Source organism: Pan troglodytes, chromosome 4, assembly GCF_028858775.2.
Source record: "Pan troglodytes isolate AG18354 chromosome 4, NHGRI_mPanTro3-v2.0_pri, whole genome shotgun sequence".
Classification (NCBI taxonomy): Eukaryota; Metazoa; Chordata; class Mammalia; order Primates; family Hominidae; genus Pan; species Pan troglodytes.
Genome location: NC_072402.2, coordinates 19331139 through 19344538, shown reverse-complemented (window position 1 = coordinate 19344538; position 13400 = coordinate 19331139). Strand labels below are relative to the sequence as shown.

The 13400-nt window shown below is 35.8% G+C and overlaps 2 long non-coding RNA genes across 2 annotated transcripts in view; one reads left to right on the top strand and one right to left on the bottom strand.

Annotated features, from left to right (window-relative positions):
* Positions 1-4083, top strand: part of LOC129143936 (uncharacterized) — an 812938-nt gene extending 808855 nt beyond the window's left edge. Inside the window, exon 6 of the long non-coding RNA XR_010157172.1 lies at positions 3320-4083. This is a non-coding gene — a long non-coding RNA (uncharacterized LOC129143936). The remainder of the gene's footprint in view (positions 1-3319) is intronic.
* The window catches only part of LOC134810063 (uncharacterized), a 595943-nt gene that overhangs the window by 246273 nt on the left and 336270 nt on the right, over positions 1-13400 (bottom strand). The window lies entirely within an intron of this gene.

Genomic DNA, 13400 nt, shown 5'->3' with positions numbered 1-13400 from the left:
AAAGGCGACCATCCTCTATTTTTAAAAACTTATGGGTTGCGCAACAGGGCACAGAAATGAGCTAGTTTGAGTAGACTCCCTTCTGCCTGCAGTTGTACAAATTTGACATTTTTAAAAATAATGATTTTTACATAGAAACAAATTGAATCAATGAAAACCCATAAATCTGTAACGATACTCAAAAAAGAAAGAACAGAAGAAAAAATTGAAGAAACTAAAGGAGTAGAACAAAATTCAATTATTATATAAGGCATCTATAAACCAAGAGTCTAAATATTTTAACTAAGGGCTAAATCTTCAGTAAATCCGTGGATTATGTCTTTCTTTTCACTGCACCTCCAATTTTCCTGGAATTCCTGTGGAGTCTATCTTCAAACTACATCCAAAATCCAAATTCAGCTACAAATCACCACATCCATGTACAGCCACAGTCATGTCTGCAATCCCTCTGCAGCTGTCTAACCGCTCTCCATGGACTCCCACACCTGGCCTATTTAAAGGCGATTTGCAACACAGCAACCAGAGTGCTATTACCTAATCCAGGGCAATCAGTGTTACAAAGCATCTGATGACTCCCCATTTAACTAAAAATAAAGTCTCAGTTCCTTACAGTGGTCTCTGAACCCTGAACATCTGAGACAGGTCTCAGTTTATTTTGCCAAGATTGAAGATGCATGCCTGTGACACAGCCCAAGGACTCAAGGACTGTGAAGACATGTGCCCAAGGTGGTCAGAGCACAGTTTGGCTTTATACATTTTAGGGAGACGTGAGACATCAATCAACATGTTCAAGATGAACACTGATTCCTTCAGAAAAGGCAGGACAACTTGAAGTGGGGAGGGGGCTTCCAGGTCATAGGCGGATAAGAGACAAATGGTTGCATTGTTTTTAGTTTCTGATTAGCCTCTCCAAAGGAGGCCACCAGATATGCATTTATCTCAGTGAGCAGAGGGGTGACTTGGAATAGAATGGGAGGCAGGTTTGCCTTAAGCAGTTCCCAGTTTGACTTTTCCCTTTAGCTTAGTGATTTTGGGGGCTTGAAGATTTATTTTCCTTTCACAAGTCTACGCAGAATTTAAATGACCCAGCTTCTATCTCTACCATCTCCATCTCTCTCTCTCTCTATCTCTATCTCTATCTCCATCTATCTACCTCTATTTCTATCTCTAGCTCTCTCTATCTCTGTCTCTATCTCATCTTAGCTCATCTTATCTATCTCTATCTATCCATCTCTAGCTCATCTGCACTGTATCTCCCCTCAATCTCCATTTCAGACCTCATCTCACTCCCTTGTTCACCTGCTGCAGCCACACTGGGCCCTTTGCTGTTCACAAAGCACCTAGGTTCACCCCTGCCAGTGGCATTGGCTCTGGTTACTTCCTCTACTTGCTCCTCCCCAGAAATTGACTTGCCTGATCTCTTCACTTCCTTATAATCTTTGCTCTAATCTCATCTCTGTCATGAGACCTATACTGACCAACCTATTTACTGCAACCTGTCTCTTCCCACTTTTCTATATTCCTGACTCCCATTATCCCATCATTGTTTTCTTCATTCCATAGCATCTATAGCTTTATAACATAATTTATTGGTTTATTCTGCTAATTGTTGTTAATTGTGCCCATTATGATGTGAAATTCACATGGGCAATGATCTTTGATTTATTCAGTGCTTTGTAGGCACGTAATAAATAGTTGTTATTGCTGTTGAGGCATTTATCCTGCCTTTCTATTAGGAACTTCAGTTTGAGCACATTACTTAATAGCCCCAATTGACAAAAGAAAGTTCTCCTTTTCAGAAGAATTTTAGCATAAAAGCAATGGTAGAGTTAGAAAAGAAATATTTCATGAAGTCTAATGATATATTGACTAGACAAAGATATGAACAATCATTTGCTTAGTAAGTTAAATGGCTGATGGGAAGTGGAAATTCGTATGGTATCAAAATAACCTCACACATGACTACAAGGGGGAAAAGCACAACTATAAAATACAGGGATGAGTCTGCCATCAAATTAGTAGTTAATTTGAGAAGGTTTTATATGTCTTCTGAATAAGGTGGTCAGATTTAGCAAGTAGAAACATGGAGCACTCAACTAAATGTGAATTTCAGCTAAACAACGTAATTTTAGTATAATTATGTTCTACACAATATTAGAAAGTCCTGGATTTTATCTGGAAGACCTACACCTGAAATGCTACAATTTGTGATACGTAACATCACGTGCAATGTATTCTAGTCAAACACATTTAGCTTGAACCTATACAAGCTTTAAAATTACCCTGTTTAAAGAATATTCAGGAGATAAGATTAAAATGTTCAATAACAACATAAGGGAGAAACCAGATAAAAAAGGTGAGACTGAGACGTGCTTCAGGACAAACTGTCTGCTCTCTCCAACAAATCAGTAAAATATTAACGGGAATGTGCAGGACTAAAAGACCTAAATGGACAAACAGAATATACATAAGCAGTTTTCATTTTTACCCTGGTTCCAAGAAAATGTATGTTTTGATATTTGGGGAAATTTAAATAATCATTGCTCATTCAGTGAAATAAAATATATTACCAGATACTAAAATCTGAAATGCATAGACAGTCACTAAAAATGTTCCTCATTATTTAGCATAGGAAGACAATTATGGCCCCAATATTAAAAAAAATAAATCTTATATTTTTCTTTAAATCAAAAAGATATTTATTTACCTAGTGGATAAAGAATCCTCATAAATACTGACTTTAAACCCATTAAATCTTGATAATGTTGTTGTAGAACTACCATATGATCCAGCAATCCTACTACTGGGTATATACCCAAATGAAATAAAATCAGGACATCAAATTGGTTTTGGACTCATTTGATCTTCTCAGCCTTGGTTTGCTTTGTTCCCCTTACTAAGAAAAGTCAGTGGACTTCGATAGACCCCTCATTCTGTCAAATGAATGCTGGGTTAGATTAGCACTTTCTTATATAGGACACCAGATTCTTAACTATATGTATATGAGGGTAATCATGGAGGCCATTGTGTTGGTATCAGAATTTGAAACTCCTTAATTGATATAGTGCAGGTAACTAAAATGTTAACTTCATTGACATTAAGATTATTGCTAATTATTTTCCTTGAGGTTTACTGTTTCCTGTTTTATGTCCATCAGTTTTTAAAGCTTTTATAACTTAAAGTATTAAACAATTAAGAAGCAAAACCGTAAACTGCTGCAGCTCAAGAAATGGGTTAATGTTTTTAATTTTATACAGAAAGTGGTATAAATTGCTTTGGTAACCAGTGTTGTTACTTCTTCTGTTTTGTTTTTATGCAGAATTAAATTTTACAAGGAAGAGATAGCTGGCCACGTATGCATCTACAGCACAGAGAGAAGTATTTATCAGCAGAACCATACAAATAGTAAATGAGGACACTCTGATGTCATTGCTAAATTGTGCCAGTGTCTAGTAGAAAGTGGATGGATGCAACCTCTTTAACTTCCACTTGACGAAGTTCCAATGCCAGCCTGTAAAAGCAACCAGAAGTAGGGCTGTACCCTGCAAAGTCACAGGGGTGGAGCTGCCCAAGACCATGAAAACCCACGGCTTGCATCAGCCTGACCCGGATGTGAGACATGGAGTCAAAGGTGATGATCATTTTGGAGATTTAAGATTTGACTGTATTGCTGGATTTGGAACTTGCACGGGGCCTATCGCCCGAAGAGATACTTTATGAATCAGAGAACGGTTAATAGCAACAAGAGGGAGATTTGTTTAGAATGACTTGCAGATTTTAACCATATTATCAGAATGTATAAAAGACTTTTTTCACATTAAGCTGTTTAACTTAGCAGAGAAAATGAAAAGTTTAATTTTACACGATTAATCACTTTTTCACTCTTCCTTTTGATAACACTATCTGCAAATAAATTATATTACTTAAGAAACAAATCAGCAGAGATGAGTTTTTTTTTACTATCTGATTATTATTTTTTTAAAGAAGTCTCATGTAAATCCTGGTCTCTCTGCAGATGCACATGAAAGCAAATTGTCTAAACTTCTATGTATAAGTAAGATTAATTGAAATCAAAATTTTTGTGTAAACTGGCCTTATTTCATTATATATTAATTGATGCTTTGTTACAGAATGCGTAATATGTAAATAAACCACCAAGTTTTGGAAAAAAATGTACATTTTTAAGAACCTAAGGGAACTTCATTATTTTATTTCCAATTATGCAGCATTTTAGATTACATTGAAATGAGGAATTATTTTTTCAAACTATTTCTTGAAGACATCATTCACTCTAATGTACATGTCAACTTAAACAACTGTAATTCTATTTAGGCTTTATGCTATATTCCATCTCCAGCTAGGCATGTGCCTAGCACAATCCCATTAGTAAATTCTCCAATTACTAAAAATGGGCATTCTCATGAGGATAGTATTTGCTTAAAAATATGCGTCGTAAGTCCCCAGAGATTCTAACTCAATGACTTTTAAAAAATTGTTCTTATTAAATTTCACTGCCAGAAATAATTTGAAAGACACACTCAAAAATAACACCAGCGATGTAAGCCTTAGTATATTCACCGCAGCATGAATTGTTAACAATTCTTAACTATTTAAAACAAAATCTGACAACGAGGAGTCAAATAAATTATTTGGGGTCTATTTGAAAAACACGCTATGTTTAGGGGGAATGAAATGTAACTACAGTGCTGACCTAGAGAGCATTATAAGATAAGATATATTAAGTGAACAGTACAGGGTTCTTAATTTTAATATGATCATTTTTGCATTAAGAAAAATACATCCATGTCCTTTTTAGTGAATGTGCAAAAATGTAGTATAATGACAGCTTACAAGAAAGTACAAACAGTGATTATCTTTGGGGTAATGGATGGGAGTCTGATAATAGGGTCAGGAGATATTTACCCTGCAAATATATCTAGTACTTGTATTGCTTTCATTAAAAGATTAGCAAGGGTAACTATATTGCAAGAGTCAGAAAATTTTCCAAAATAGGGAAGAGCAAGAAAAGAAAAAAAAGATGATGAGGAGGTTGGGAATGCATACATGAGCCTTTTTTTTTTTTTTTTTTTTTTTTTTTTGTGAGATGGAATTTTGCTTTTGTCACCCAGGCTAGAGTGCAATGGCATGATCCCGGCTCACTGATACCTCAGCCTCCCTGGTTCAAGCGATTCTCCTGCTTCAGCCTCCCAAGTAGCTGGGATTACAGGTGTGTGCCACCAAGCCTGGCTAATTTTTATATTTTTAGTAGGGACAGGGTTTCACTATGTTGGCCAGGCTGGTTTAGAACTCCTGACCTCAAGTGATCCACTCGCCTCGGCCTCCCAAAGTGCTAGGATTACAGACATGAGCCACCATGCCAGGCTGAGCCTTTTTTTTTTTTTTTTTTTTTTTTTTGACAGGGTCTCACTCTGTTGCCAGGCTAGAGTGCCACGGCAGGATCTCGGCTCACTGCAACCTCCACCTCCCGGGTTCAAGTGATTCTCCTTCCTCAGCCTCCCGAGTAGCTGAGACTACAGGCATGCGCCACCACGCCTGGTTAATTTTTGTATTTTTAGTAGAGACAGGGTTTCACCATGTTGGACAGGATGGTCTCGATCTCCTGACCTCGTGATGCGCCTACCTCGGCCTCCCAAAGTGCTGGTATTACAGGCATGAGCCACTGTGCCTGGCCCAAGCCTATTTTTTAAAGGTACTGAAAATGTTCTGTTGTTTAACATGAATGGAAATTACAAAACTATTGTTTTACAGCTATTCTTAAAAATGTAAAAACATTTTTATACATTCTTCTCTATGACATATTTTACAAAACGAACTTTTATAAAATGAAAACTTTTACCAAGTATGATAATGTTTCACCTGCATATGCATGTGCTATTATAAAACATCTGTCTTTGACTAAATTTTCTGTTCTCAAAATGTTAGCAGTGACATTCCTCTTGATTTTAAGTTAATTCATTATAAATTCTGCATCTGTACTCCCAGATATATAATTCCATCAATGAAACAATATTATTCTTTATTCTTTAAAATATGGTTCACTGTGAAATGTAAGTATTATAAGCTGACAAAATTCTAAGATAAACTTCAAATACAGACATATATTTCTTGCCTCCTCTTATATGTCATTTTTCTTTCTGTGCTTTGAGACTTACTTTTTCAAAATTCTTTTGCTTAGTCATATATTCATTAAAATTTAAATTCCATTATGGGTTTGATGCTAAGCTTTTTAGTTAACTTATGGTTCTCACCACATTCAGAATTTCAGAACTTATTCTGAGCCCTAGTTATTGCCCTCTCATTCAAGTTATCTGGAAACACTATTAAAACACTTAATTTGGCCGGGCGCGGTGGCTCACACCTGTAATCGCAGCCTGGGCGACAGAGCAAGACTCCGTCTCAAAAAAAATATAAATAAATAAAACACTTAATTTTCTTTCCTCATTTACTGTTCCTGGCCTCAAGTTAAGTATTTCTGTGTATCCTGGATCCCATCATAGCATCCAACACTTTAAAAAATATCTTATTAAAAAATATTTGAACTTACTGAGGGAAAATTTTACTATTAAAATTACAAAGGATAAGAGAGAACATTTCATTTGTTTTGAAAGACCTACTTCATGGCAAAAAGTACTTACTCACGTGTACACCAATGTTATATGTTCACTATATTCTAGTACCTTGTTGACCATAAAGGAGACTACATTTCCAAGTCTCCTTTACAGATTAGTTGGAGTCTGTAACTGAGCTTTGTCAAGGGAATGTGGTCAGATGTGACATACCACTTGCAAATATAGTCCTTAAAAAAATGCAATCTTCTCTTTCCCTGTCATGCAACCAAGGAAGTTACTTGTTGTAGCTGTCACAGATACTTATACAAAAAAAAAAAAAAGAAATTTGGATCTTGGAGCCACTGACTGGACAAGAGTGGTGAGGAAGATCTGGCTTTCCTACTTTACACAGAGAGGTGAGTGAGACATATACCTTTTTTTTTTTCTTTACTAGGCCACCGATATTCCAGGTGTGACTTGTTATCTCTATAGAACCCACTTTCCTTTGTCCTACAGGATTATGTATCTTGTAAAAAAAAAGTTGCCAAAAGCAAAGAAATGAAAACAAAACTTTGAAATGTGAGGACCAGCAAGGAAACTGATTTCAGAAGATTAAGACTTAAGGTGATAATTTTATGCAGAAGTAAATATTTAGTAAAGCTTTTACCTGCAGTAGCCTAGAAAAATTTGCAAGAGCAGAAGATTTCATGAAATAATTGCCTAATTCGCCCATGTACGTGAAAGAAAATTCAGTGCCCAGAAACGTGGTGATTTTTAGGACAGGAAAAACTCAATGCTTTTAGAACCCAAACAGTGAAGGATTGGATTCAAAAAGACGTTGATAACAAAGGCTCAGTAAATAATAATGTGACTTAGGGTAAAGATCAGATTTAGGGCGAGATTGTCTACCTATAGTTTTTCTACTGCTTCCAGATGGTTTCCATTTAATTGAGGTAAAAACACATAAAAGTGAGAAAAGTAATAACTAAAGTAGTTTTTTAGAAACTTTAAAAAAGCAAAAAAAGGTGACAAGTATTCCCATAAACCTCAAGATCCAGGAAGGCTGGCCACTCTCAGCAACTACCCAATGTAATATGAGCAATTCTATGGGATGAAACAGAGGTCTGTGAAACCTCAGATCAGTCTGAAATGCACAGAACCCAGAAATTCCTAACAAAAAGAGAAGTTTTCATCCAGAATGGAGTCTTGGTGGGATGACTTGAAGACAAAAGCTGAAATGGGGAAGAGTGGGGTGAGGGCTGCAGGGTTGCAGGATGTTCCAATGATGCTGGCATAGCCTGGGAAGAAATAGCACGTGAAATTCTGCAGCCTAAGCTCCGATTCAGAGCAGAGATTTATAAGGAGGAGAAATCACTGGGAGGAGAATCAAATTGTGAAGTACAGTGAATCCAAGAGCAAAAGTAAAGATGAGGTCCAAATATATGATGGAAAGAGGAATAGAAAGAAGGATCCCACAAAATAAAGAGGAGCCATATTTTTTTAACACTTTTTTGGAAACAGGAAAGTAGAGAACCTTAGATTCTTGAAGATAGAAAATGTATAGTGGTGCACCCACCAACCATCTGCATAGAAGCCTCCCTTTAAAGGGGCAGAACAGCCATTGTGTTCAAACACAAGGCATGAATTAAGTGCAATGAAAGCTTATCCATATACAACCAAAGGTAAAAAGGAGAATTCACTTACTGACATCCCAACAGACATGAAGACACTAGAAAGACATGGTCAGAAAAGAAGTAAACCAAAAGTTTAATACTACAAAATGAGCTAAAAGAAATCAAGAAAACAATTGGAGATGTAAAAGAATAGCACCACCAGAATCAGAGAAACTCAGGTATAAATGCTTAGACAAAAATGAAAATGCAAAAAGGGAAACTGGCATAGGGAAAGAAGTAGAACTCAGTTAAAAAAATAATAGAGAGAGAAATTTTAAAAATTACTGAAGGAAAGAAAACTAAGTTGAAAGTAACACAAGAGTGAACAGAGATAAAACAGATTTGAGAGAAAACAGAAGCTGCAGGAGGCAGTCAAAGAATTTCAACAATGGAATCAACACAGAAGAAAACTGAAGCAATGGAAAAGAACAAAGACTGAAACCTGTAATTAAAATCAACTTCCTCCAATTAAAAGTTTATTGGAACCTAAATATTTAAAAGAAGTAATACGTATTTAGGAAAATCATCCCATAACAATGAAAACTTAGATGTGTTCTTATAGAACTACTAGACTTCAAAACAAAACAAAACAAAACAGGAAAATATCACTAGACATCCAGGCAATAAAGCTCACATTATTTCTATGGGATGTAAAAATCAAGTTGATAATGAGATGTCTCAAGTCATCTGCAAATACAAAAAGAGAAATCGGAAGGCGGTTACTTAAGCCATGAAACACCTCTTACACACATGTGCTTAAAGACAGTCCTTTTAGGAATTATACTTGATAGAGAGGTTCACAACTTTCTCATATATTTTTCCTGTAAGATTAATGTCATGATTTTAAACTAGTTCCAAGTACACAATATACTGATTCCTTTTCATGCACTAGGATTATTCCATTTTTACAGCTAGATCATTTAATGTATCTCACAGCTATAAGATTCTGGAAAAATAAAAACTTTTTTATCCCAGATTATCTATCTCTAAAACACTTATAACATGTTAGTATAGCATTGGGAATCATAATTATTAGAACTTCAAGGCCCTGAAAGCCCCTCTAGAAATAATGGTGCTTAATTACAAAGCCTCATGATATTAATTTTTGTGTAATTTGTATGAAAATACATTCCCTCTAAGAGACCCTTAGGGAGTGGAAGGAGGACCTGGGCTAAATAACCTTAATTCTGCTGGAAAAATGTTTCTAATATAATTAATATACTAAAGCTCTCCTCTGTTCTGCACAAGGCAATTACAACAGTCCCCTAACACATGGGGTGGCAGCCTCCCTCTCCCGTTTATAATCCCATCCACTTTCAATGGTCACTTCATCCATATTTATCCTTTAAATGATAGAAGGTAAAAAGGGAATGCTACGCTGGGCGCGGTGGCTCACGCCTGTAACCCCAACTCTTTGGGAGGCAAAGGCAGGTGGATCACGAGGTCAGGAGATGGAGACCATCCTGGCTAACACAGTGAAACCCCATCTCTACTAAAAATACAAAAAATTAGCCGGGCGTGGTGGCGGGCGCCTGTAGTCCCAGCTACTCAGGAGGCTGAGGCAGGAGAATTGCTTGAACCTGGGAGGCGGAGCTTGCAACGAGCCGAGATCGCGCCACTGCACTCCAGCCTGGGCGACAGAGAATCTCCATCTCAAAAAAAAAAAAAAAAAAAAAAAAAAAAAAGGCGGCAACGTAATTTTTTTGAAACTGTCAATAGCCAATCGATTAGGAAAAGAGTTTTATCAGGGAAAAACTGTAGACAAGATTAATTTTTTTATTCTGATAAAACATTGATTCTTAGGATGATGGGTAGTCAAGAAAACAAAATATTTTAAAATACAAATAGCCACTAAATTTTAGTTTTTAATGGCCAGAGAAAAAAATTTGTCTCTACTAATTTGGTTTCAATAATTACTATTATAATAAGGAATATATAAAACCAGCAAAACGTGAGATCATTGATTTGGGGAAATGCACTTTTCAAGAGCAATTTATATAGTAATGGAAGAATATCCTTGTTTGTTCAATAAAACATGAACATAAAGAAAGCTTTTAATGACGTCTGTAGGGAAAATGATACAAAAAATTCAATTAAGGAAAACCAACAGTAAGTAAAATAATATATGTGAAATGACTTGCGGTCTTAAAAATATACAACTTATACCAAAAGTAAAATTTATATTCAAGGTTTTTCAGCGAACGAAATGTTTTAAAATACGCTCCCCCCCGCCACCGGCTCCCCCCACCCCCACCAGCCAGCTTAGCAATATAAACCTTGGATTTCTTGGTAAGTAGAAACTAGGTAAACTGAATAAAAATGTAGTATATCAATGTATTAAAGTGATACAGGGTTAGAATTTTAAATATTATACATATATTTAAATATATTTTATTATATAAATTAAATGTATACAACATGATTTTGTATATACATGGTGAAATGATTACTACAGTCAAAGAAATTAAAATATTAATCACCTTCTATAGTTACCTTTCGTGTGTATGTACGTGTGGTAGGGGGTTGGGGGTGGAAGGTAAGGGAACCTAAAATCTACTCTTAGCAAATTTTCAGTAGACAATACAATATTACTAACGACAGTTCCCATTCTGTATAATTTCTGCTATTCTGTCCATCCTAAAACAAAACAAAACACTAAGACTATTATAACAATATTAAGTAAAATATGAAAATACCTATCAACCTCTGCTATCACTCTAACAAAGTGAAATGAACTTGGTACACTGTACATAATATTTACATATTAATATAACACATAATATATTGTATATAGTACTAATTTTACATATTATATTTATAACTCATACCATGTGTCCAACTAGTACTTATTTTCATGTAGAATGAGGAAAATTTTACAGATTCTTACTCCTATCTACCAAGAGTGAAGTTTTATCAAAAGTCATAGTTTTCAAAATCAAAAAAGATCGATTTAAAGTTGAATGAAAGAAAATCATTATAAAATAATTTTTATGTACAAACAAATACATTTATACAGTACAATTTATGCAAATAAGCAGGATGTTTGCATCAAGAAAAAAGTTAAGAGTAAACCTTGTCTGATTGCTGGAAAAATTTATCATGGAAATTACTCAGGAAATAAATAAATTTAGATTTGTCTAAAAGCCTCTGATACATGTTTTTTTTCAAAGCTTGTCTACAATTGCATACACCAGTTTTATCCTAAAATTTCTGTGGCAATTAAAGAGTTTCACTAAAGGTTTGTAAATCCATGCTTGCAAATTTGCTTGAAACAAGTAAACCAGACAGGTGGAAAAATTTAAAGTGGCAGTTTTAATTAACAAGTACGTAGCTTCTAGCCACAGTTTACCACTTATTAAAGTTGACTACTCAAAGGAAAAACATAAATGGGAGCTACATTTCCAGAGAATATAAATATGAGAGAAAGAAAGCTCATAGTTGGTGGGCTGAGAAGCAGAATAGAATTTGAGGGAAAAAAATAGTAGAATAGAATTTGAGAAAAAATAAAAAAATTAAAGGTAAAAATACACAATATACTTATTATGTTGATATTGATAAGGTGAAACAGATCAATAGCCCCATGCCAAAAAAAAAAAAAATGCCCTTGTCTCTACCTACATTTAGAGACTATCATTAAAATACAGAACAGTTCATGGAACTCAACATGATATTGTGATATATCACCTGAGTATAAAGCCCAGAAATTATCATAAAATATATAGAACTGACAATACTTGTATGCATGCAAACATCTCTCTCATTCTATCTTGTAAAGTATTGAATTTTTGTCATAATATAAGGATATTGTTTCATTTTACATGTCATTGCTGGTTACTTTACAACTTTTGTTAAAAAATAAAAAGAAAGAATGTTTCAAAATAGTGAATACATAGTAAAGCAGGCTGAGGGAGGTTCATATGCCACAGTCCCTAGCAACATTGTATATTTTACCTGCTTTGGGTAACCTTTGTTTTCGTGAAGCTAGACTGATGGTTGCATGAGTCCAAAATCCATTGTATAGGTTTTCACTGTGTGGGTCTTGATTAGAAATTGCTCTCACAGACATTCCACAGCATCAGCAGATACAGCACTCTGAAAGTTTGGGATTTGGGGACAGAATTAGGAGAATGCTGTTGGCTGTGTAGGACCATGCTACTGAGAGGAGAGAGCCTCCCTGAAGTCAGAGTTGTGACCGCGCCTTTGAAGAAGTCTGGAATTTGCAAACTTTGATTATGAAAGCAGCATTAAAGCACGAGGATCTGGGAATAGTGCCCACAGAGCATATGATGCCACAGCCATGCTCAGTATATGCCCATTTTACTCATGTTTTAATGGAATTTCTAGCTTGAGAACACATCCTAGGGGAGACATGATTTTTGTATATAAGTCAAAATTTCAGAGATGTAAATGTGAAACCAAATCATTTATGGATTCACCATTCACTGACATATTTTAAAAATCAAGAAACTTCCTAAGCAATGGGACTACGTTACCAATACTCTTTGAAATTTTGTTGGTTCTAAGAGAAATTAGTCTCTGAAACAAGGCTTGGTCCTCTTCAAACAGGGAATGGAAGCTATTATATGCTGCCCAGATACCCCGGCCAAAATGATGTCCAGTTCCCCCAACTGCTGGGAGTGCTGCCATCAGACTGCTCTCAGTTACTATCCCACCTTTTAATTTTTTATTATTTATTTATTTATTTATTTTTGAGATGGAGTTTTACTCTTGTTGCCCAGGCTAGAGTGCAATGGCGCGATCTTGGCTCACTGCAACCTCCACCTCCCAGGTTCAAGTGATTCTCCTGACTCAGCCTCCCTAGTAGCTGGGATTAAACGTGCTAGCCACCATGCCCAGCTAACTTTTGTGTTTTTAGTAGAGATGGGGTTTCACCATGTTGACCAGGCTGATCTCGAACTCCTGACCTTAAGTGATCTGCCTACCTCGACCTACCAACGTTCTGGGATTACACGCATGAGCTACCGCGCCTGGCCTATTATCCTTCTTTTACCAGCCCCTTTGTCAGCCTGTGTCCAGCAACTAACTAGTCATAAGCTATGTGTCTTGATCCCAAGCGAGTATCAGTTTAATTTCTTTGTTAACGAGTTTCCAGACCCCTAGTTCCCATCATAGGCCATTATTGAAGACCATCTCAGCT